Source organism: Anopheles coustani, chromosome 2, assembly GCF_943734705.1.
Source record: "Anopheles coustani chromosome 2, idAnoCousDA_361_x.2, whole genome shotgun sequence".
NCBI classification, from domain to species: Eukaryota; Metazoa; Arthropoda; class Insecta; order Diptera; family Culicidae; genus Anopheles; species Anopheles coustani.
The window spans coordinates 63,575,609-63,603,166 of record NC_071289.1 but is presented as its reverse complement, the minus strand read 5'-3'; the positions used below and the strand labels follow the sequence as shown (position 1 = coordinate 63,603,166).

Here is a 27,558-nt window from a genome sequence, read left to right as displayed (position 1 = left end):
TTTCTTTTCCTCCATTTCTGTTCAAGACCGCCTCAACTGAGTCACCTCGCATGCCAACGCTCGAAACCGCATCGTACATAGCGAGTACAAAACGGGCATCAGCATGAAGCACGTACCGCTCCATGTGAAGGTGGATGGATATGCGTGCCATAACTTTTCCGCTTAGCTTGCTGCTGCTGTTGTTTGTTTTCCATTCATAGCTAATTATTGCGGAACACCCGATGAACTTGAGGGAAAAAAATGTAGGTCTCTCTCTCCCTTAGGGGAGAACATTGTGCAAGAAGAAAAAACAAGACACTCCGTTCATCCCAAATTTACCACCTCACCAGGGAACAGTGGCAGCATCGTGCGTGCCACGACGCATTACGGCGTGACGTATCACATGCACCTTGGCTGGAACGGAACGCAATCGCTCCATTACACACGCGCGAACGGACACAGCACAACTTCCCGGTGCAGCGGTATCACACGTACACTTCGTTACCTCCATCTTTTTCCTTTTTGCAACTTCATGTGCCAATGAATGCAATCACAAATCCGCGGCGCGATCCGCGTAATTGTCGTCGCCGTCGTGCGATGAATTAAAACGACTCACGGTGGCGAAAAAAGGAAGCAATTGTCGAGTTTCAATTTCAAATTCCAAACAGTGTGTGACCTCTCCAGTACCCCCCGCCCTCGGTCCTCTTTCTCTGTCACGGTTGCTGCCCATCTCACCTTCACCATTCGCGTTCGATTTCGCCCGCCCGTCCACATTCCGCGCCGTCCACCGTTAAAGCGTAAACCGAAAGCCAAAGGTCGAACGTGTTGCTCCGGCCGTCACCTGCTGATTGACAAACGGCGGTCCGTGGCCAGGCTGTGAACTGCTGGCAGTATTGTACGTGGTTTGATGAGAGCCTTTGCTAGGTTTGCAACTGTCGATCTAAACGCAATGACATGATCGTTGAAAAAAAAACTAGATTTAAAGGCGCAATCGGCGCTATAAATTCCAGTAATTGAAAAGACAAGTCTATAAATACGTCTAATCTTTCCCGTAAGGGTTGTTAATTTGGCTAACAACACACAACGAAGGAAACTGCTTTACGAAACATACATCATCATCGAGCACTTACAAAATCCAATTTAGATAAATAAATTCCTTTTTTTTCGGATTGTGGTTTTACAAAAGATTTGTTGTATATTTTAAATTTATAGATTATTGTTGTTTTAAAATGTTTCCATTTTTCAAAAAAATTATCGTCACTACTATTTTGGAAAGATAGATGTACTTGTAGTTAAGTTTTACTGGAATGAAAGACACGCAAGCTTTGGAAGCTAAATAAGAGCATACTACCTTTATTTTGCTTGAAATATATTCAAACACATAAAAATAAAATCAAATTCAATTAGAATTGTATTGAATTGTTAAGCTATCAGAAAAATGCAATTCAACTATAGAAAAATTGTTAATGCAAATTGGTTTTTGTGGATATTAAATAAAACATAAATTGGATAACAACGTATAAATTAACTATGTAGAGCTGGTAAGTCCAATAGAAGTTATGATAATGAAACATTTAACGATGTCATGATAAATTGCGTTTAAAAATTCTAGTTTGATGCTGAGAAACAGTAATAAAGTTTACGATAAGCGAAATACGCAAACGTTTAAATTGATTTTTCTAATCAAGCTTGCATAAATGTTTAAACTATGTAAAAAAGCTTCATTGGAGAGTTGAAGAAAATAATAGCTCATCGTTGTTGAACATTGATAAAATGAAAGTAAATATTGCTAAACAATAATATTGAACACAGTGGATGAGATAACTCATTTAATGTGTAAGAACTATGTAATAAACACAAGGCTAGCCGAGTTGACAATGCCGAGAGTATAAAACGCAACGACACGGAGCATCGAATGAACGTGCGAATGGCTACACGGGCAAAATATTATTGTTTACCCGAGCGCAGCACGCGGTATTGTTTACGATGCCATTCGCTTTCCGTTTGCAATCGTCTCGCCGGGGCCGTGTTTACGATCCGGAAATCCAAACGAAACGATACTGGATCGTGTTTCTGATCGATACGAAATAAAGATCCTCAATAGCATTGGCAAACGACGTTTGTTGTTCTACCGGCCGGTCTGGTGCGAAGATCGGGGCTGAGATCAAAGAGCATGGAATGGTTCTCCCAGGGCATTGGCGGAGCATGAAAACATAAACAGTAAACAGGCAGATCACATTACGAACGACCACGAGTGGATGGTGATTCTGATACCTTCTCCCCCACAACAGAACGACACGAATGGTTTCGAGATACAAATGGGAGATGTGGACGTACGAGTATCCGACACCTCGTGGAACTGGAGCCCGTATAACCTGGAGCTAAGGTTTCGTACTACATACTATTTAATTTAGAACATGAAGGAACGACGAAGCTAAAACCTCGCAGTATCTAAGCCATGCAGAAATGTCTGTTGCAAGAACGGAAACGTTTGGGCGTGCTCAGGCATCGCGAAGAGCTCAATTTATTCGCTTGGGTTATGACGAGTTGAAATGATTCATTTTGCCAAGGGACATTGGACCACTAGATGCCAACCGCCAGTCATCGCTATCTGCACGGGAAATGGTAACACTATCAACCCGCGAAACGGTGATGGTGTGTTCTTGAACTCTCTCAAGTGTACTCCAAGCCTATGTCAAACCCATTTAACGAGTGGCCCGAGGAGACCGATCCGCCAAGAGTCTTTCATCTTCATCAACTTCATCGAGCAATTATTGAGCCGAGGGTAAAGGATGACGGACGGCAAGGGTCCGGTAACAGATAGTCGCGATGGTTCAGTAGCTGACCGAGAAAGTGCTGATAAGTACCTTCGGTGCATGACACCTTCCGGCCAGTGCTGAATCCTCTTGAACGTCGGGTCGATCTCCACTACATGCCCAACCTCTCCTTTGTTAGGTGGACGATGGTAAGTTTGTCTTATCACATCACTTGCTAACGATCCATTTTGTTTTTCGTCCGATAACGGGCTTCGCTGCCATCGCCGTGAGGCATCCTTCCGCAACACACGACGATGCACTTTCGCGATTACCCGTTCGCAAGGGGCAAGTGTATCAAGCGTTGCAACCATCAACCAGATAGAAGCTACCACAGAGAACTACTCGGTCGGTGCCGGTTCAACGACGTTGACGAAGAGAAGTTTACTCATCACGACAATTTAGCGAACCATCGCCTCCTCTGTTGAGTTCCTCTTCCCGGTAGTAGCCCGCTTCATTGTGGGTAACTATCTTTAATTAAATATGGCGCATCGTTTAAGATGGAACGCGCCAGCGACAAATGAATTAAAAGAACGACACGAACGAAGCGGAATAGTTACGGTGCATGAGGAAGGACTGGAGAGATTTTTATCGGGCTGATAATTGTGAATATTTTTTGCAGCATTATGTGACTGTCGGAGGTTTCCGTGTACGCTTTGGAAAGAACAATGGCATTTGTATGGCATGTCCGTTTGGTTCGAGGTGAGGCGTTGAAAACATCCAGCGATATATAAATGACTGAACGCTGGAACGTTCGAAGAGATGTAAGATAAACTTGCTAAAACCGGCAGGAACACTACATTCCTAGGCTAGGTAGATATCAGAACCGCCTTTCAAACGTGATTGTTGACCAATTTGGACAATTCTGAGCGAGACTTAACCAACACACGCATTTAAACCACTATTCTGTGAAACCCAGTGGTTCGCTTTTTGAAAAACCTAGGCAAAAGTCAAAACCATCGACAGACAGAGTAAATCCCTTCGCATCGATTATCGACCAGCTGCAGTGAAGCACGAACGAAGATGGCATTTGTCGACAGATAAGAGTTGGCCAGTTTTTATGACTCATTACCAACGTGCAGAGGAAGGAATGCCCCGCGGATGAGGGAAAAGGGGTACGAGACAGACGAACGTTGCCTTCACCTCTTGTTGACGTCGGAAACAAGAAGAAAAAAAAATGAGCATGGTGTCAGGTGATGATAATGGAGTTCATGGGGAACATAAACAGTCGAAACTGAAGCATTACGTAAACAGTCGGAGCAGCGTGTGAAGTTGAACTCAACTCTGCTGAGGCAGACATGAATGAAAAATTATTTGCTTACAAAATCAAGTTCCACGAATGCATCTTCTCAGATTTGTTGAGATAAAATTGGCAAACAACGTAAAGAAGAGCGGTGAGCAAAATTAGATCGTCAATCTTTACTTTTATAAATCTCAGTTTCAAAGTCCCGTGATGAGATGAGGCAATAAACCCTACTATTTTACAGTGCACGTGAAGCATGCTTTTTACAATCTGACTCTAAGTGGAAACGGGACTCGAACACGGGTTTACCAAGAGCGAAGCCGTAGTCTTGCCGAGGAACCATAGCACAAGTTAGGAATAGTGAGGAAATATCGGTACTTGAATGGCAAACGTAGATTTTGAAGAAAAATTTTATTTCGTACTATAAAAGATAGTCCCATTCGGGATTCGAACACCAAACCTCTGATACAAGGCTCGAGCACCACTACCAGTACACCAGTTGTACGATTGATTAGCATAGGGAAAATACAGGTACATATGGCTATGTAAATAAATTGAACCACCAAGCTGTTAATTTAATAATGGTTATGATAATTTGAAATCTATGTAACAAAATATGATCAGATTTGAAAAAGTAATTTAAATATCTAAAAAAAATCATGAAAAAAAATTTTTACAACCGTCAACAAAAAAGTTTTTCCTAGCCTAGATTCGAACTCCGATCCTCCGGAACAACACCCATGCACTTTGCCCCCTAGACTATTGATGAAAGAAAATTTCCGAGTGATATCACAGCTACTTATATGTCTGTAGGCAATCTGAATGTAGCATAGAAAATGAACCAAGAATAAAAACTTTAGTCACATTTTTCCTCCCCGAGCTTCGCCGGGGCTTCGAGCTAGTTTAGTATAAACTGAGAAAAACACTTACAACATCTTTAAGTCTATCGAAACGATCTTGTTTTCCCGGAAGACTTTTTAATTGACTTACAGCCACTACTCGAAGGCACCATGTTTTGAAGTAGCTCATCAACTTCTGTCTCTAATACATCTGAGTTTGTCACAAAAACATAAAAGTCATTGTCATTTTCATTGATAAGTACACTTTATGAAAAGTAAACATCAACTAATTTATGCTTTAAAATAACTTTTGACAAACAATGGTAATAACCAAGAATTTTTTGTCGGTTTTCCGATTAATGTTCCGAAAAAGGGGTTAAATCGAAGATATACAAATATTTTCATAGCTGCTAAACGTCTCTTGTTTTGTTTGTTTACAATCTTTAGTTTTGTTTTAATTCTAAATAACCAAATTTATGAATAGGGATAAAATTGGAATCAGTAGACAAAACCAAACGAACACGAAACAAAAACTGACGAGTGAGAGACAAACTCAGATGCGTTAAAGGTAGAAGTTGATGCGGCATTTTAATCATGGATGGGATAAAGGCAAACATAGGTGGCAACGACTGTATAATAATTAGTTGAATGAATGAATTTGACATGTTTCGGCCCTTCTGAATGATAAAATGGAGTCTGTTTTTATGGAGTGAAAGTCTTTAGTAACTTTGAAACTTTAACAGTTCAAACGATAAAAAACTGGCTGTAGCCTTTGTAGATAAAAAAGAAAAACAAATCGTTAAAAAGAACGAACTTTGGTCAGCGATTGTTCGCGGCAAAAGAGACCAATCTCGTTCAGAAGGAAATAATCTAATCGCATGCTACAGAGGGCACCGGTTTTGCAGCATTACACAATCTCATATCGCGACACATTCACACATTGCGCAGAAAAGTCATGCACCTGAGGTTCGCCTCAAAACCATTGAGAGAAAAACTGCATCGGGGCTCAATTTAGCCTAGGTTGCATTCATAACGCCTACCCACACGATAAGCGTCACACATTAACCCAAAACGTCGCCGGGTAGTCGCTCAAGTACCGTCGAGCTCTAGCGACTCTCGGTGTGAGATTGCGTAATCGTCGAACGAGGACAAAGTGGTGGGCAAGCGTTCTCTCGTCGACGACGACAGCGACGACGTATGAAAAAGACACGTTTTCCACGCACGCCACTCACCAGATAAGGGTCAGGCAGTGTGGTAACCAAACGAAGACACCGCGCGCGCCAGAAACTAGCAGCGGCTCATGGGATTTTTGGCTTTCGGTGAACCGAACAACAAAAGCCATTAGATACAGTGGATGAGGTTCAGGCTATCAGTTGGTGGCTACATAACCGTATGGACGAAGGGTCGAATATTTAAAGATGGTCCCCGCGGAACGTTGTCCACATTGTCCGTGAGCGAGTGCTGCTAGAACAACGTCCCTGGAGGAGAATAAGGATGAGAAATACAGGCACTAAATATCCCGCTAGAGCGATGAAACAAACTCACATTCAACGACTCATCCGAACGCGGTGGACAACACGCAGGACGAGTACATCAGCTCTGGTGTATCTAAGCCTTTGTCTAGGAATAGGAGGACTCATACTTGGACGCACCTCGGCAGACCCTACCAATCCGGTCTTCATTCAACGGGATCTCCCACCAGCACCGTACGCCTACGGTCTACAAGACTTTGACAGCTCCGAGGAGGTGACGATAGTGAAACGCTCCGGCCAAACTATGCTCCCTGGTGTCACCTACCTTACCACACCGCAGTCTGCCGAGCCCACGCCCTTAGGACAAGTGGTGCAGCAGCAGGTGCACAACAAGCAGCCCACGGCCGCCCAAACACTTCCCTTACCGCTGCCTCTTCAGCAGAAACAGCAGAAACCCAAGGGAAAAGTGTCGTCTAATGTGGCCACCACCGGATCTGGCGCAACAGCGGAAACCACCGGCGTAGGAGCATCGAATACCGCTACCAAGGAGGACCTACAGCCGGTCGCTTCCAACGCCGACTCGTCCCAGCAGCAAACCTCGCTGGTCCACGTGGAAATGGAGTCAGTACCGCGACCAGAAGATTTACCCCAACCGCCGGAGCTGGAGAACTCCATTCCCCAAAAGCGCAACGTGTATGACACGTACGCGACGGATGCGAAAGCGGGCGGTGGATGCGGCTGTGGAGGGTATGTACTGGTCGAGAAGAAAATCTACGTGTGCGAGCCGAAGGAAACGATCGTGCGGCTGATGAAGCGCAGCCATGATGTTTGCGCCGCGCAGGAAACCCAACACGTCGGAGTGATTCAGTCGCCGGACAACGACGACCAGAGACGCTTCCAGCTGATACCGATGCCGGAAGGGATGGAGCATCAGTGAAAAACACAAGCCTAGAACTCTTATGCGACTGGATTGTCTAGGTTAAGGATATTTATGAATAGATTACGTAATAAATTTGTTACACTATGGTTAGTCAACGTTCAGATATACTACATCTTCGGGAATATTGTTCAATAATTTGATTATTTCTATGCCATAAAACAATGTCTGGGTCATATAAAAATCAAATAGAACGAAATGCTCAGAAGACAGGGTGTCCACTCAGATTATGATTTCAAATTCCCGGTTTTTTCCCGGTTTTCCAGGTTTTTTCCCAGCTTTTCCCGGTTTTTTCTAGTTTATGCAGGTTCACTACATTTCGATTGCTTATAGTAGATAAACTTGGCTGTTATATGTCTCTATGGTTTTTTAGGTAGGTCAAAACTGCATGTAAGTTATGTGTTAAAGAATACTTTAAGGAAATAACTTCAAAATTTTCAAAAACAAAAACTATTGAAAAACCGAAGGAAAACAGGGACAACACATACGGTTTGGGATTATAGAGCATCGTAAACTGAACTTTCATTGCAACAACACACATTGCTTGAGCGTATATATTTTAAAAGAAAATCCTTATAAAAATGTTAAAGAACAACTTCATTAATGACATAAATAACAAATTAATTTTTAATTCGGCTCAAAATTAGAAACGAAAAATGTTTTTCCTTCGCTCATAGAATTTGCTTAATCATAACATTTTTCAACAAAAGAAGGGAGATGTAGCATACCTGTTGTACATCTTCTAATATTTCTATCAAAAGACACGTTCATAAACACGTCGATACAAATGATTCACGTTATCAAAATTTTATGCAAACACACCAACAACTCAAATGAGCTACATTTCACCAAGAATAAAAACTGATCAGCACACTCGTCTAGCGAATGCCGCAATACAATGAGATCCCATACCAAAACAACCAATACACCAGCTAGAGAGTGGTTAACAGTTAAAGGTAAAACAAAAACCTTTATCCATATCAAACCATTGCTGACAAATAGAATGAAACATACATAATTATTTCCGTATATCTGCAAGCATATAAATCGATCAGATCACATCCGAAAGGTACATCCATAGTGACACATTCATAACAAGTGAAGCAAGAGATTGCACCGCGTGCGATCGTCCCGAAACAAGCAACCTTATAAACTCAACAGGATAAAGGATCTCATCAGGAAATATTGGTAGAAGGACAGGAGTTTGCAATCGAAATTTCAAACGACGGATTTGAACGCTGTGAATATTTTCGTACAATATCATAGGAAGCGATTAGCTTTTCAGCTAGTAGATTTACTAGATTTAAAGTAACTGTTTTGGCTACTATCTGAAGCATATACAAAGACATTTGGTTGCATTGCTATTTCATAGCGAGTGTTTAAACAGATGATCAATGCATTTACAATTTCAACTGGAAATCCCCGTTACCATGTTACCAATGTTAACCCTCGATGCGTTTGTCTTTCGTACACATTGCTTCCGTGGCGACAAAATCATCATGCTTTCTCGCTTTGCCTCTACGCCGGCACCACTGGAAGAAACGAAAACGCAATACGGATACAGTGGACCTTCAAACAGTTGACAACAAATGTCGCCCTTAACAATTGAAATGTAGTGACAATTTTACATGAAAATATAATTACGCTACGAGAATAAAATATGTAAATCTCAAAAAAATATTATATGAAAAATATTCCCGGTTTTTTCGGCGAAATTCCCGGTTTTCCCGGTTTTTTCCCGGTAAAATTGAATTCAAGGTTGATTCCCGGTTTTCCCGGTTTTCCCGGTTGAGTGGCCACCCTGAGAAGAGGATATCAAGGGATCAGAAATATTGTACTTCGAGACTACTTATAAACCAAAAGAAAATTCTGCAAAACCCAAAAACATGAAAAGAAAAGTCTCATGAAACATTCCAATCGGTTACTATTGCTGTGTAGTAAATTTCTTTATCGCCTCAATTTTTCAACCAATTTCGTTATGCAACCGTGACCCAACAAGAGCTGATTGGATTTTCGGAGGACTACCACCATCATCATCTTGCCGGTAAAGTAGGGCATCCTACCACTTGGCAGTGCGACCACGAGCGCAACAATTCGTGACGGAACGCGAGCGAGAAAAATCCGCATCAGCGAACCCGCAAAAGCTCGGGCTAATGATGATTATGAGCCATTACTGGCAAAATTGCAAATCAAACCCAAGATGTTCGCTCTGGAAGTAGGAGAATGAAACGGACTAGGTGGGGGTACAAGAACGAACAGATGATGTTCGGTAGCGGATGACACTAATGATGATGATGATGGTGATGATGACCTATAACACGGTTACGTCAGGTTGCCGTTGAACTGAAAGTTGAAGTTTGGGAACTGTCAAAATCTTGACAAAAAAAGTAGCATCAAGAAGACCGCACTTTCGGGGCGGATGAGAGTCGGTCCTGATAGGAAAAAGCATGCCACACCAGCTGGTAGCGACGGAGGAGCCACCCCGTGAAGCAATTTAACATGACGGAAAGCACACGAAAAGGCTTCCGATCGGAGTGGCACGATCTAAAGAGGGTTGTATCTTTCCCGCTAGTTTGGAACGTATGCCCTGGGATCTTCCCAAAAGTGGCTGAAATACGGACAGTGCGGAAAAAAGAGATCAACCAAACGAGCCAATGCACCACCGGTCACGAAGTGGACAGAAGAAAAAATGTTGTTAAACTATTCAGACCGACGTTTCTACGAATATATTGCGCCGTGGCACGATGGTAGATGATAATAAAATGGTCCAGGGAAGTAAAATTTTGCGCGGTCTTTGGCACACTTTAGGTCGGAACATGGCCTTCAACTAGATTACTGTCCTATTTTTTACTCTTTGAGGTGTGGATGGATTCTTCAGAAGATTAATGAATGGCTGTATGTTTTTCTTTCTTCGAATGTTAAATAAAATATGATTTTACACTGCGTTCCATAACTACAGCATCACCTAGTAATTTTAAACCTTATGTTAATGTAAATGATTGTAAGAAAAACAAAGGAACAGAAACATATTTCTTAATGGAATAGAATGTTTCAGTTCTGTTTTTCAGAAAATAAAAATAAAGCTATGTGCGTACAAAAATGATAAATATTTGAAAGATCCAAGATTATATACGCATCTTCTAACCCAATGTTATTTGTTATTCGTTATTTGGAGAATGTCAGTTGGAAAGGTTCATTAAAATATCAGACAGCACATACATAGGCTGAAGATGCTATCCGAAATAATGGGTGGTCCTTGTTAGTTTATACGTTGGGAAAATTGACCAATAACATGCCATCAAGAATTTTCCAACTAATATATCGTAATGGACGAACCACTGATTACTAAACCTTCACGTTTTTATCCATTTACGCATTATTTGATTAAAACCCTAGGTGTTGCAATAACTGTGGAATTCCACTGTTTTTAATTTCTTAATACCAAAAGGATGTTTTCCGTTTTCATAAAAAAAAAGTAATAAAAATTATTCACTAAATACTCACTAATATCTGTGTATTGTTTGAAAACCATCTTATGTTTCGCATAAGCCCTGAACACAAGAAAACTATGTGTTGCTATCATTTTGAAACACAGTGTATAAGTCTAGGTTATGATTGACTGAATGAATCCATACATGAAAAATGCTATTTATAATGTAATAAAAAATAAAAAAGGAACCTATAGTGACCGATTGATTATACATTGGAAGGAATGTTCACCAATTTGCAACAAACCATAATTTAACACTTATCAGTCAGAAACTTATTTATTTTCATACGAATGCCAAAAACATTGCCAAAAAAATTATGCGATTCGCATCTAAATCGAAAAAAGGCTCGCAATACATGTTTTGAGGTTCAACGCCTGGGCCTTACTTTCTTCCGGGATCGCACCCGCTGACGGTGCACCATTAATCTGGCGCACGGGCCTAATTACTCGCCAGTTCTTGACGAGAGCAGCGTAAATAGGCGCAACATCGGGCCGAGAAATGATTAGCTTTAATTAGACGTTCAATTAGCAAAGCGGAGCAAATATGGATGATACGGGGGAAAAAAAGAAGCATCCACTCAGCAATTCGTTAACACTTCTTCCAACGCGAGCAAAACCAATGAATGAACAGTCAGAGACGAAACGATGATGTGAGAAAAAAACGTACTAGGGAAAACAGAAACTAGTTCCACCATCGTTGTTATTCATATGAAAATGAACGCAACAGTGATCTCACATCAACTTTCCATAGCGACGAAGCGTTGGTTTTATCGTTTTTCTTGCAGCAAAAAGCGAACTTAACGGTTTGATAATCATGTCACACACAAAAAACTAATAATTTCTCTCGTTCGTTTCGTCCGTCGCCAATGCCGGACCCTCCTGGCCCTGGGAGAACATATCTGAATCAAATACTTTCGTTCGACGGTTGTTGTTGTGAAAAAAAAGTTGAACAAAAAGTCGGGCATTCAGCTGCTTTTGACGCAAATATATTTTTTCCCTCCCCCGCCAAGCTTTGAACTAACGCACCGGACCATTAAGGCGAATGATTTCGTTTAGGAAAATCATATTTCGTTGCACGTCCGGCATCGTACTTGCCATCGTCATAATTAATTTGCTTTTGAAAGTTGGAAAAAGTCAGCCTCCCGCGCCGGTCAGAGTAGGGAAACATTTTTTCCTCCGGCCTGCAGGGTTTATTCACTCTGTTAACTTTTTTGTCACCAAGATCGCCGCCGACAGGCCACAACAAGCGAGCGGTGAGGGCAGAGGAAATGATTCGCCCGCGTCGGCTGGACGGGACCGTGCTCGGTGTTAATAATTATTTCATAATTCATCTTTTTCGCCTTTTTATTCGAATGATTAACGGCTCGATAAGCCCCAAGCCACGTCGAATGTTACGCCGCGGGCGGATTCGGATCGCGGAAAAGTGCACATTCTGGCCACGGCCGAAAGATGCACACACATTAAAATAAAAAGGCACTTTAATGACGGTTCAAAAACAAGCCTTGGACAGAAGCGGTTTAAAAAAGCACTCAAACAGGGGAATATTAAATAATGTCAACCCAACCGTTAGTGAACGAATGATGTCGGATAAAACACACCAGCGAGGAATTAACAGTTGACGAACTAAATGAAATTTAAAATATGTCAAGAGTCACTGCTGCTAAAGGCAGAAAAATATTCCATCTGTTCCCAGCCTTGATTTAATATACATTTATTTTGAAATGAGCATACCAAAATCAGTTAAAAAACAAAAAGAATCAAACACTATCTACATAGTTACTTGTCATAAACTAACAAAATATTGTTTAGAACAGGAGTCGGCACAAGTTTCCTGAAAAGGACAAGGAAAAATACCTTAGACGATTTAATGTTTTGAAAGTAATATTGAGCTCTTTTTGAATAAATTATTAAATTTCTAATCTGGCAATAACATACACATACGAAAACATATTTAAAATTTATACATTCAACCAATTACTTTTATACTTGTTTTCGTTGAGTTTCGTACGTTTCCAACATTTGGGTCTTTGTTTTATGTTTTAAAATATATTTTTGTTATGTTTTAAATAAATCTCTTTTATTATGCTGAAAAACTAGCCATCTACTCTAATTATTTGCCATAGCTAGGTTTTACCGACCGATCAATATGATCCCAAGCTTCGGGATGTTTTGAATATTGTGAACCATATTTCGTTTTGTAATGGTGTCGAAAACTGTACTCCTTGAATATAGTTATTGTGGAAGAAAAATAAACTTTAGCTATATTATGGACGAGATTCGCGGGACTGGGAAAATGTAGACCGGTAAATAGTAAATCGATCGAAAAAGTCAAATAAAAGGATATGAGGATGTCGCCTGGTACTGAAAACTTCGTTCAAAAGTTTCAACGATTTTTTTAAACTTGAAGGCAAGTGTGATATAGTGAACAAATCTGACAATAATTAAGATGTTTGTTTTTCTTTATGCTGGACAACAATTTTCTTACGGGCCAGATGTTGCCGACCCCTGATTTAGCACAAAGTAGAAAACGAATAGAACGAATGTTCTTCCCAACCCAAGTCGTGCAAGCTGTGAGCATAAAAATTATTGCACCATCTTAAGCATCTCCTATGGGTTCGCTTTCGTCTCTTTTGCACACTCCGAAGAGTTGTGACTTAGCACTCCACACACGACTGCCTCCGAAAGTCGCGACTGTCGTCAACGTCGGTCGACCGACGCTAGCCGCAGGCCAGTCACACGTACGATTTTATTATGCTGATGAGCCCAAACCTCACCTGGCACCGGGGGAAGAAAAGAAACCGGCCAAAAGAACCATCGCCGGTTCCGTCTTGAAGAAGTCCGAACACGGATGGTCCGCGCGCGCGTGTGAACGTGTGAAACGGGTCCCTTTCGTCTTTCGAATAACGACGATGACGTTCGCCTGCGGACAGACAGAGATGGCGGCGCACGGTTGGGCTGGCGGATGCCGGCTGGGCGGCGAAGCGGCTCTAAGGTGAGCAAGGTTGAGTTCAATGTTCAACGACCCGCGCTCAGGGCTACCGGCCGATCGCTGGCTGGTGTTGACTTCCTTCCTACGAAGCGGAGGAAAATGGGAAGCATCGGACCTCCGAGCATACATGCATGCGCAGACAGCAGTGGTGTTGGCTTCTGCAGCTTGGAGTACGCCAACCAACAGAAACCCGGATCGAGTTCGAGTTTCATTTCCTTCCCCGAGTGAGTTCTCACCGTGCGCATTAAGAAAAACAAAACAAATTCATCTCGCCCTACGTCGCAGGCCGAATGCACACGCAAAGACGCATTGCTGCCGGCGAACCCAGATTAAAACCCACTCCAAACACCTTCCCCCACCCGGGAAGGAACAAAAGAAGACCACCGTGGAGCGATTTTACGTAAACTCTGCGTTGGATCAAGCTGAAGGAGGTTTCAGCGTGAGGCGAGCGGTTAGTTGAAGATTTCGCCACGAAATACAATGGTGGAAATTATCTGGCTTAATCGATCGTTCCACGACCAGCAGAGAATGGAGCACCGTACGCTGTGTGTGCGTGTATGCGGTGCGTCTGCGATCCAGTCGTGCAGATACGGGCAACCAAGCCATTTTCTACCGCACACAGGTTGATCGAAACGACCGACGGTGAACCCGGAAGATGTGTTCCCGCCCCTTCGGTGGCCAGAATTGGCGAAACGGTATCCGGGGCGTACGCCGCCAAGCCAACCAAAGCCAGAGCTAGCTGCACTCCGCTTCCTGGTGAGGCAAATTACAGTAAATCATGTTTCCGATTCGTTGGAAAGTGAAACCAGCTGTTTCTGTGGCGGATTATGTTTATCATTAAACACACTGGATGTAACTTACTTGTATGCGAAACCAACAATTTCACAAATTGGAGAATCATGGTTTAAGATAAGGAAATGTAATATTCAAATTTATTTGTATTAGTCTCATAGAGTTTGTTAAAGCTTGAGGTTGATAAACAGTAAAATTGATAAGTTATACTTTCGAACTTAATTGAATTATTTTGGTAAACAATAGGATCTACAATGAGTGAAAAGTGAAGCAAATTTTCGTATAATTAATATCATTCTGTTTTAGTACACAAGCAAGCGTTCAAACTGATTTCGCCAAGAATAAAACATGTTCATGAAAATAATATCTAAACTCAACAAAATATGCAAACATCGTAGTCCAAACGAATACCACACCATTCTACGGATTGCAATTTTAAATAATTTAAACCCCTGGTGTTGCAGTAAGAAAAACATGAAAAATTGGTTGAAATGTTTTGAAAAAGGACAATTCTTTATAAAAATGCTATGGCGTGGGATTTCCATAGCTATCACTTGATCACTTGAAGCGAGAAGTAATAATTATTTACAGAATATTCACCAAATACTTATTGGTAATTTCTGTACTGTACTCGATTCCCCAAGCTGTGCTCTAAATTTATTATCTCAAATAATTGGTACTATCCCGTTTTTAAATTTTGTCCAACTCTTTTAAGGCTTTGAATTTAAAAAGGAGTTATGAAATTCTGATCCAGAATCACGGATTTGAATGACTTTTAACAGTCTGGATTTATTAATAAATCTATTCACCAGTGTGAGGTCGCCAGACACATGTATATTTCGAGATTCACGAATCTTTGACAAAGCATAAAAGATGAAATGAATGAATATTTCCGAAAGACTCATAAGTCACTGCTCTTTTCCAACGCAATCCGCTTTTGCGAAAAAGGAAGAACAAATCGAGTGCCTCAATTGATGAAATGCGTTAATTAAACACAGAAAATGGAAAACGAACAACGGACCCGCATGATAAACACCCGACTGTGAGATCATTACTCTGTCATTGGTCCATCTTTCGGTAGGATACTAAACATGCGTTCGATAGGCTTTCAAGTGACCGGCGTAAAGCGTAGTAAGAAAACAACGCGAGGGAAGACTCCTCTAGCTCACCAGTTCCCGTTGTGAACTCTGGCTCGAGAGCAACGAGTGGAAACATAACTTGCCGTTTTGGAGTTTCCATGCCGCCAGCGTGTGTCGATTGAGAACGTTCGTAATCAACCTCGATTTCGTTCGCTTTGGATTTCTGTGAACCCTCGGTCTTCTGGAACGCGTCTGATCGAAGCAGATGCAAGGGAACTCGCGGATAAATTGTAAACAAATCCACCCTCCCTCGTTGGGGTGCGCAATGAACATTCTAATTCTACCATCAGCAAACCTAACGATACTGAGCAGCATTTTTACCCGGGTGCGGCGGGTTCTAACTTCTTTGTTTTTCATCATTCGAACCCGGCACGGAGCGGGTTGGAACTGGAGACAACGGAATGCAAAATACGACGCGAAATCCTATCACATCCCAACTGCATGCAAACGGGAGGAAAAAACGGTGGCCACCCCTGGGTGGAAAAGGGCTGAGGAAAAAGAATGAAGCCAGCAGGCCGGTCGACGTACCTTCCTTTTTCTGATCCTTCTTGATGTACATAGGCGGCTCAATTCTGGCGGATTGTGTTGGACACGGGGTGGTCCGGCGGTTCGGTGTGACAAATGGGTTCACGGGGTGAGGGTGAAAGCGGTCGCTGTCGCTGCCGACTCACTCCTCTTTCTTCTCCCTCCTCCTTCCACGATAAACGCCGATTGGCCACGGGGATATATTGCCGAGCGCGACCCCTTTCTTCTTTATGCTGCAACGAACCAAACTGGAGGGGAGTTGAGGCTTCACTTTGGTTTGACGTTCACCAGGAGGGGCCGCGCAAGCAGAAGAAGGAAAACCAATTTTCCACAATCGAAAACCGTCGCTGCCTGCTACGACGAGGAAAACCCCTGTGGATCTTTCAATCTCTATCTCTTTCTCTCACACACACTCGCGAATAGCGTGGTTTCTCGTTTTTCCCGCCGTCGAAAACGCTAGGTATCGCACGAACCTGACACTCACAACACAAATCGGTGAACGGAGGGGTGGAAAATGCAAGGGACTTCCACACGAGAATTCCGTTCAGGACTTGGTGCCCTTATAGCCGCACACCGCACACTTCTAGGCCCAAACTTCACTGTTTCCCCGAAAAAATAAACCCGAAGGGGTCTGGCACGAGCCACAACCTGTCGGAAGGGATGAAAACTAGAAGGGGGGAAAAATCACGGTTAACGGATATGGTAGACTTTTCAGCACCTTCCCTCCAAAATGCCCATCACTTCCATGCAGAACCCGGGATGATTATGATGCAGGACACTTTAAATACGGACGCGAAATCGTCCGGTTGTGTTGTGTTGTAATGAATATTCACTCGAACGCACAACACGCACACGATCACAAGAGGGAAGCGTGTCAGATACACCCGCACACACACAGATACACATGCACGCCAAACTTACTTACTTGGGAATGGACAATCTAACTTTTAAAACCTCTCTCAAAAGAATTCAAACACAACAATCCCACCAGGAATGGAGACACGCAAACGTCAAGTTTTAATAATTGATATACTAATTTCGATTACTCCGGAGTGGACCGATCCCGGATGCAACGCCCCAAACTAGCCGTAATTTGTTATCGGAACACTTGAAATGAATACACCTTTAAACTTACTGTATTTTTCACTAAAATTGTTTAATAGAGCTCAGCCACTTCGGACTAAAATTCTTGATTTGCTCACAGCACTATGATTTTGCGTTAAGAACTATAAGAACGAACTTCAGATATAGGGAAGTTCGTTTGCTCCAGAAATCTGATTCCGGCAGGCTCTAATTAATCACTTAGCAGTTTGATACTAATCACTAGTGGCTCCCATTGACGTAATTCACACATACTGACGGGTATGAGGACAACTGTCCACCAGGAACAAACCGTTCTCTGCACGACCGAATGGGAATTGGACGGAGGGATCGTAACGAATAGTCCAACAGTTTGTCAAACTAGATTGTTGTCGGGTTGCTCCTCTTCGCTCCTCCCCGCTAAAGTTCGAATGAATGCTCACGCACTCCCCCGGTCGCTGCAGGCCTGACAACGATGACTTCACTTTGCACGAATTACGGCGCTAGTAATAGCCGTGCTGTCCACAAATGGGTTCACTTTATTCTGCCCCGTCTTGTCCGGTGCTCTCCACCAAGAGGGTTTCAGAATTGGCGAAGTGGCCACAGAAAGAAGCGATGCTGATGGCGTGATATGACGCCCTTCATGAGAAGGGGTGTATGTAGTACTCGCACTCGGAGTTTCCTATTGCATCGCACCAACCGCTCGTTGTGCGGCAACGGAACGGAACACACGCAACACACCTGAATAGGTTCCGCACCTAGCAGCGACGACCTACTAAAAGGGCTTCAACACCGACGTCGGGGGGATATATGGATGTCTAACTGTGCCACACGAAAACGACTATTACGACGACGACGACGACGACGACAGCTTGCCGAGACAACCAACTCGCTACTGAGCGCACTTTACTGCTGCTGCAACGACGCGCCACAAAACGCCAGAAGCTGTCGATAGGCCAGACCGAACTGAGACCGGAGCGTTGTGCTGACTCGGGCCGAAGCACCCGCGCGCGAACGGTGATGATGTCGGTCCGGCCCACCCCCGGGGGAGCGACGGCACCAACACCACCATGTGGACATAAACAACGGCGCAGCGGCGCGTTGTTTCTGCAGCAGAGCAGCACACTAAGCGCTCTCTTCCGCGAACTCGCGAGATTGTTTGAGCTGAAGGGAGAGCATCCGTGGGGCCGTGGTTAATTGAAAGTAAGAGTAGCAGAGTGTGCGTTCCAGAGGGAAGTGGTGAATGGCGAACAGCGCGCTTATGGCACTGGTCCATTGGAGGAGTTGGCGGGTATCCCAGCTAGCGTGGATTGCGTGCCAACCTTTTGATGACTTCATGGGGAAAACAACCAGCCTTTGATAGACGTTCGAGAAATGAAATACCATCTGGTAATACTAGAGGTAACCATCTTCAGAGCTACTCAGAATTGAAGTAAGAATTTTCTCCTCCACGTTAGTTGGTAAACAAACCATGTTTTACGTCATGCACTGTTGCAACATTATCGGTCCATGCGGCGATAAGGAGAAGTTTCCTCCGAGGAGCCCCTGGATTGCAAGCCTTTGTGTGCCTCTTGGAGTTGGAGTTCTCTCGTTTTCTACCGAACAGGGGCTTCGCAGGGGAGCATTAGGTCTTAGCGAGGCATGTTGCTACCAGAAGCTGATATCACCCACGCGAGGAACTGAAGACGGGGAGAGTCGACAGCATAGAAATACCGATAACAGAGCGTGAATCTCCCATCGAGGCTGCAACAATCGAGAAGCGGAGAGCATAGGGATGTGTGCTCTTTCTACACTACTACTACACAAGCGAACAAAATTTGCTCACGATACCTGTGTTCGTGCGTGGCACGAAGTTCAAGTAGGGCAAGCGCGGTATATTATGAATCATCCAGCGTAGGACCGACCGACCCTTGTTCAGTTCACCCGGGGGTTAGATGCCCTAGACATACCCTACACGTTGGCAGACAAGACAGCGTACCCACGCAACTCTATACCGACAAACGTCGTACGGTGGTGGTCGTATCGCACACACACACACATATACACACACCCCTCGCCCGAAAGGGTAAACCACTGCGAGTCCTTTCGGAGTCTGTCAAACACGGAGGGGAACAATCCCATTCGCACGGTTGTATGGGTGGAAAACCTACTCCCTGACGTGGAAAAGGAAAATGCACGAACAGGCAACGAAGAGCGAAAACAAACTTCCACCACCACCCGACCTCGGTGTTACGACATCGGGCCGAACTACGGACCAAAGGGAAAGGCGTTTTCGTGACGTAGGGACACGCGACATATCCGGCCGCTTTTTTATTCCCTCTAGTTCCCCCATTTTCCAGCGGTTCACTTGACGCAAGGAGCACTCTCAGTTGTCCTATTGTCTCTCCTTGCAAAAATCCCTTTGGGTTAGGGAGGAATACCGGTATTCGGTGGCAGCCTGATGTGCGCCAGCAGTCCAAAAGAGCCACGCAGGACGTCATCAAGAACTGTACAACAGGACAACGAGGAAGAGTGAAGGGGCGCAAAAGTGTCGACTGTAGCCGTGGCCCAGGCATTGTGTAAGAGAATGTGGTGTTTTGTGGTTTTTTGTTCTTCTTCTCTTGAACTACGAGTGCCTACCTCACCTGTTCAACTCATCAAAACTGATTTTGATGTGCATAAATTAGGACGAACGATGATGAATTACGATTCGAGCAAACCTGCCGCAGCATAAATTTGTGCGCGTGCAGTTATGGACGTGGAGATGGCCATGAGAGTATGGGTTTCTCTTTTCTCGGGGAAACAAAAGAAAGCGAATGACATTCCATCTTTTGATCGAGTTGGTAAAAAATGTACACATTGCGCTGCAACGAATAAAATAACGAATAAAGTATATTTTATAGGAGAACATAAAAGTGAAAATAAATAAAATAGCAGCTGTTTTGAAGATTCAAGAGATCTTAAGCAGACAACGAACATATGTACAAACATTAAAAGATAAATTGCCGGTCCTAAAAGTTTCAAAATAAAGACGAATACAAATTAATGAAAAGAAAGAATAGGTGATTGCGAAAAAGAATACAGATGTTTTCTAGAGTTGAGTTACAGAGATTCAGACTCATGAAGTTGAATGACTCATTATGTTTTGGATACACGATTCATTGATCTTTAAATAAGAGATTCATAAATCCTAAAGATACATCGTTCATAAAGATTCATTAGGATTTGTTTAAGTTTAGAACGATTCATCAATGTTTTAAATAAATCTTTGGTGAAAGATTAATATAAATGTGAGATTCATTTCAAAAGATTCATAAGTCACAACTCTAGTACAATTGTATCGTAGCAGCTGCAATAAATCAAAAACTAACGCCTTTGCATAGTTGTGCAAAAATGCCAATTGAAGCCTCGAGTTCGCAGTAGAATAAAGAACGCATTAATAAAAAAACATACATGTTTTGCCATACCGATTTAATTGGTTAATCATGTTTTGCAACACTTTTCCCATGTTTTCTCTCACATCAATCCGATTGCCATGCCCTTTACCAATTTGGAGGTGTGTGTGGAGGTGCGTGTCGCTTTACATCGGGGGCATCGTCTATTTGGCAACGTTTAAAACTTGTCACAAATTATAAATAGACCACCGTGACCGCTGCCCAAAACGATAGCATGAGCCAACTTCATTTTGCCGCCGTGTGGCAGCCTCCCTCCCTCCTCCCCTATCCCTCTCTACTGGTTGCACCGGTGTCACATGAGACACGAACCCATATCGTTTAGCATACACAACTAGTCACATAGATCACACTTCAATCCATCAGGATCGCGCCCAAGTCGTGCTTATGTTCTTGCTGCCGATGCCGGTTTCGAAGTTTGGCACGACTCGCAACCATTGGGTGCATAATTTAATGTTAGGTCGACGGCGACCCACTACACGTACGTAAGCAGCGCGCCCGTCGACGATACTGTAGGCGGTTTTGCATAGTCATCGGCAGCAGATACGTCAGCATCCACATACATGGTACAGTGTGAGTAGCCGTTTTTTGTGCAATACGGACCGAATAGTGCAACATCAGCACCATCCGGTTCTGCTCGGAAGGTTGTTTCCATCGACAATCCATTACTATAATGGATGTGCAAATGATGTATAACATTGGTTAATGGGCGTTAAATGGTTACCATTACAATTGTCATTGTTTGTTAGTCAATTGATTTGCAAGACAGACTACCAAGCAACCTAATAAAAGACATGCCAGACATGCTCAAGGTAAATTTAAAGGTAAATGAAAAAAATACAAGTGAGCATGAGAACCATATGTTAGGAGATAATCACATAAATTGCTAAAAAGACCCAAGCTATAGACAAAACTGAACCTTACGTTACTCATTGTTGAAGCTTATGGCAAAGGAGTTATTCCTAGCGTCTTAGCGAAAAAGTAAAAATAGATAAGTAGGGTATAAAAAAATGATGAATTATAAAATTAAAAACTTAAATGAAAGTCACACACAAAAACAAAATTCTGTAACAAATTGTTTAGAAATGGAGAAACAGTAGAGAATGTTTAGAAGTTAATCCGAAAATACAGTAGCAGTTATAGTAGAAACAGTATATTTACGTTTAATTCATTTTGTTACATTATAACATGTATAACAATTTTTTTAACGAGTTCGATCTCATATTTCCTCATTAATTGTAAGAACATTTGAGCCAATTGGAATTGTATGTTGCCTAGGTAGCATTTTGATGAAGTTCAGTGGGAAAATTGTTCAATTTAAAAACTCGAGCAAAACGAGCATCAACGATTTGTTTATACATCCTACATTCTACATTTACTTAGATACTAGAATTTGATCTGATCTTGACCCTGATCAGGCTTAAACGTATGCTTTTGTTTGTGAAGATATTGACATCGGTAATGGACGATTTAGAAGGGGGTGTATAGGATGAAGAAATTGCAAAGTATGTAGAATTGATATATTTTAGTCAGTTGTGTAGTTTGAGTTCATGACATTTGTGTTATTATAGTTAGATGACAATTTTGTTATTTATTGTTCATCCGAAGATACAACATTAGAAAGATTGGTCCCCAACATGAAAGTGACCTAGAGTTAGTATAAATATGCCTGATCAGTTTGTTAAGCCTATTGCAAAAAAAAATCTCCCTTCGAGACAGATTTGAAAAACATAAAAGCTTAAAGAAACAGCTTTTTAGCTCCTAAACTCCACACATAAATTGTCTTTAACGAAATGGACACCATTATTATGCATAGGAAGCAAAGCAGCAGGAAACAATTTGTCGCCATTTGCCCACTCGATAAAGACATAAAACCGTAGCATTACGATGTTGGGAGTTCAACAAAATCACCTGCCAACTATTCCTGGGTCTGATTTTGGCGTCCAATAGGGAAAAAAACGAATCAAACCCGTCTTATTGCTTTTCGCATTTTGCACTATTAGGGGAAGCAATTGAAAGGAGGGGGGCACGTGATGATCATCATCGTACAAATCAAAATTCCGTTGCTAAGGGGCTAGAGTGCGAGGGCCAGAATACTGTTTGCATATTAAATTACCATATCTTCTGCAGCACCTGGACCTTTTTCTATCGTTCCGACTATCGAGCTCGTCTTCGGCTCTAGTGTTGCCGGTCAAACCGGGGGAGAGCAGCATAAGAACGTCAGACACTTTGCAAATAAAAAGAAAAACCTTCCGGAAACCATCCGATTGCATCTTCCAAGTGCCATTTCTCTTCCTCTGACCTCTGTTGCTTACGCACGCGAGTGTGGCGAGGGCTTTATTTGCAGCAAATAAGGTGTTTGCGAGAAACAAAGCGGCGACGTTGAAAGTCTAGGCAAAACCGTGCGTCGCCGACGGTAGGAAATATTCAAACGAACTAAATCCCAGATGATCGCAGCATCTGCATTACTTCAACACATTACACAAAAATGTACTTTATGTTTTATTTGCATCAACAAAATACGTTTCGGCTGTTGCTGGACATCTGCGAGCGTGGTTTCGCGAAACATGTCGGGTAAGAAAATAGAAGAAAAATTGTAACCCAACATAAAGCACACACAAGAGAAAAAGAAACCTTCCCGTCGTATCGATGACGACTCCATCCGGTATCCGGTTCGTCGGCAAATGACACTGCTTCCTCCAGGTATTGGCCGATGGAAGGTTGAGTGAGGTGAGCTGAGCGTCGGGCGCATTTGCATGCGACATACTATTTACCATTTCCGTCTGAGTGCGCGCGTGCATGCAAATAGTTTCCCGTCGTGCCGTGGCACCAGCATGTGATTGAACCGCGGCTTCCCAGACCGCGGTGGGATGAGCCTTTTGGGAGTTTCTTTTTCTTTTCCCTATCCCAGATGTCGGATCGAAAACCCATTTGCGTAAATATCGCGCCAATGCTGGGGATCGATGGCGGGAGACCCCCTCGCGGATCAACAACCGATCCGTGAGTGCGCACGAGTTGAATAAATGACCCCTCACCAGGTTTGGCAAAGGCATCGTGCAAAAAATATTATAAGCAAAATCACTGTCTTCAGCTGAACATCTTCATCCCTAATGCCATATTTATCAGCTGGAGCTTGCACCGGGAAAGGTGGAATTCGGAAATCACATACGGGATGACTCTATTCTCCCGAGCGAATGACGCGTTTTGCGAAAGTCCTGCGGGGCCGCGCGTTGACAGTCAATGGCAGACAGGCCGTCATAGGAAGAAAAACAAACTAACTATCCCGTTCCGCTTCCCTTTCGGTGACACGTTGCCAACGGCTGCACGTGCAAGTGACGGCCGTACGCCAAAGAAAATAGCTACCCCCGCGCCGAACTGAATGACGGCACTCGCGCGAAACAGTTTTCTTGAACTCGAAGATGATGATGATGGGTTTCTTAAAATGCAAAATAAATCCGACGAACGTGAGCCAGATTTTGTAAATAAAATTAAATGAAGTTGAGAAAAGATTTTTCGTTGAATAAATACTGGACTCAAGGAATGATTTGAATAAACGTGTGTTCCTTTAGGAAGAATTCTATCTTATAAATCATTGATCCAAAATAAACTCAATTAGGTCACGGTTCATCAAATATTGATACATGTACAAAAAGTCATGCATTTTTATGATACGCTAAAGTTGATTAATCTAGTAAACAACAAAAAAACACTACTAAATTGTAAATCGTTTTATATTTTATAACTCGTACCGTAAACAAACGTGTTTAGGTCGACGATCATTTACTTTGTGGGAAATAAAACTAATCACTTGATTAGAGGTAAGGATGGCAAATACAATTCCAATAGGAGGATCGAGCACAAGGGAATGATAAGTCACCTGTATTCTATTGTTTGCAAGAAAAAAGCATAACATTTTTCAAATGCCACAACTTATAATTAATTCCAGTAAATTTCTAGATTGGATAAGTAACAACAAATAGTGATGCGAATATTTAAAAAAAACAGTGAGATTTTAATAAAAAACAATAATTTCAACAACTGAGTACAATACCAGACATCTTTGTATCGGTCTTAACTTTGTATTTTGTAGAAAGAAAAATACCCTCCATATGTTATGGATCAATCATAACAACGATCGTATTCATACACATACCCGTATAGCTCATTAACTTTAGACCAATTCTTTACAGTTTTCACATCCTCGATACAAAGATGCCAAGCGGCAAAGAAAAACCTCCCACCACCCCAGAGGCGCGATGTGCGCCAAAAGCTTAGCTCGCGTTTGACTTGGAGCGAGCGCAAGGACGAATCACACTCTCGTGGAAACTAGGGAAACCAGCACCAGGTGGTGGGTGGATGGTGTAAACGAATCCAATTAGCGGCATGTCGCCAATAATTAAGCTATTACGAGCGAGAACGAACATCATTATGGATTTACTTCCCGTGCTGGTTCGGGTGCAAGTGCGCTAATGTTCGCGCTAATTTTATTCTGCAAAGTGCGAAGCTCGGAAAAGTCCTCGCTTGCGTTCGTACTGTGATGGTGGACGGGGGTAGGGTAGGTTACTGCGAGCCGCGGCACTGTCTAATGATAATCGAATCCAATTGTTGGAAAAAGATTCTAATACATTTTGATGGATGCGATGCCGCAACGTAATAGAGATGGTGCGATATGAGAGTTAAAAGAAAGAATGAATAAATGAAACTGATACATTAAACTCAGTCAAATAGAGTGAAGAAATTTCATATATTTCATGATCTTTCTAACATCTTTTCTCGGTAGCGGAAAAGGATAACAAGAAATAAGAAATCACAAAGAGAACATAAAAATATGTTCTCTATTTTACAGAGTCATCTGTATCACGTACGAATTACGGTTCTGAAATAGACTTTATAAAATATATATAAAATATTCATGAACTTTAAACTGAATAGCATACCTCCAGTTGGCCTTATATTTTCATGCTTTCAACACCACAACAATTAGCCAGTTTTACTGTGACGAATCGTGCCGTCAAATTGCGTTATGAATTTTTCCTACACTAAACACACAAAACTAACCCCGACCGATCACCACCATCGAGGCCAATAGTTTCCACTTATCGATCCCGTTTCGGTGCGCTTTGGGGTGCCTAACACGTACTTATCGGACGGTGCCAAAAACGTGATGCAAAACGTGGGTGAAATGGTCACGACACGCCATCGCCATCGCCATCATCAACATCCGTGGTACTGCAACGGCACGTGATGGGTTGCAAGTGGTTTAGAACGAAGCGAAAAAGCGACAATAACCAGCAAAGAACCTAGAAACGGGCATTCTTTGTCGGTCAGTGTGCAACAATGTTTTGCACAAAACGAGCAATATAAGGCCCACCCGCGGGGTTAGTTTGAAGTACAATTTATTTGATGCAAAGGTTCCATGATTTTCCGTTAGCGTTTTGCCTGCCTTAACTATAAAACGTATAGAAAAAAACACGTATAGTAACAAGAGTAACAAAAACGGAATTTGTACGCCACATTGTAACATTTTACGAAATTTGTTTTTATAAGTTCCAGTTTCTAACTGGAACCCATTTAATCATAAAATGGTGTATTTTTTACCAACCATTCACACATAATTCATCCATTCTATTCCCTTTTCTGGACGCATTAAATCAATTCAATCAAATGGGACACCTTGCGGTATATTTGTAAGAATTTATGATCCTACACTAGATAACGCATGCCCCGTCTAGATTACGGCCTCGGTTCATTCGAACTCAATTTTGGCAGATCGTAAAAAGCTTAATTTTTCATCCACCTCGAAGCTTCCCTTCGCTAGAGGGACGAAATGAAAAAAACATTACTCTCTCCGTGAACAGCAGCCATTGAACCTTTTATTGGATTTTTGTAGCTTCTCGAGCTACTCGAGTGGTGAAAGTTACATTGTAGGGCTGTAGGAAGGGTTTTAGGTAGCTTATAAAAAGCGCAATCCATCCCATCTCGGTCCGTAGACCACCGAAATGAATCTAACCCTAGCATAAATGATGATGTTCCGAGATGAGTAACGGCCGAGCGATGCGCACTTCCGTTAACCGGGTAACATATCGTTTTCTAAGCGCCGCCCTCCGGAAAAGTGTAGTGAGAAGGAGGGCAAATACAATTTAGTAAGCGTCCTTAATGTTGAGTCAAAGTCCACTTGAGGTAGAAATTGTTATTTTTTCTGACAGCAGACGATTTCCTTGGGATAGGAAGGAAACTGGATAACGATTTCAAATTTTCCACTCTAATCCACGAGAGCTGGCCTCGACATGCGGATTAACCGGGGTTGTTTTTTGCATGGCGTTGGCACGAACATTTGCCTGCCGGCGTTACCTGGAAACAGTTGATATATTTTTCCACTTTGAACAGGTTGCTGCTGTACAGAATAGGATACAAGAATAGCTCCGGACGGTTGTAGTATTTTGATAAAAACATGTACAACGCTGTTCGATTTTTTATTCTTTCACCTTTGCTTTTTACAGTGGATTTTCTGATGTGTAGGAGTGTATTTCAAGCTTTCAGAGTGAACAGCGTACATGTTTAAAAGGACAAAAGTACTTGAGTAGACGCAAGCAAAACTGAAACAAATCTAAGGTAGATTCCATTTTTTCTATTACCAACCAGTTGCGATGATGCATTGAACCATTTGGTCCTCTCCTGAGATTTTGTGTAAAACTTTTAATTCATCCCACGGTTATGCTCAATAGTACAGTCAAATGTACAAAACGAAACAAAAAAAAAGAAATTCCACAGCGAAGAGAACAGGAATTGTACAAAAGAAACATTAACCCAGCTTCGCTTAAATTTAACG

The 27,558-nt window shown here is 42.4% G+C and overlaps 1 protein-coding gene across 1 annotated transcript in view; it reads right to left on the bottom strand.

Annotated features, from left to right (window-relative positions):
- Positions 1-27,558, bottom strand: part of LOC131262628 (cyclin-dependent kinase 14) — a 124,163-nt gene that overhangs the window by 85,098 nt on the left and 11,507 nt on the right. The gene's annotated exons all lie outside the window — the stretch shown is intronic.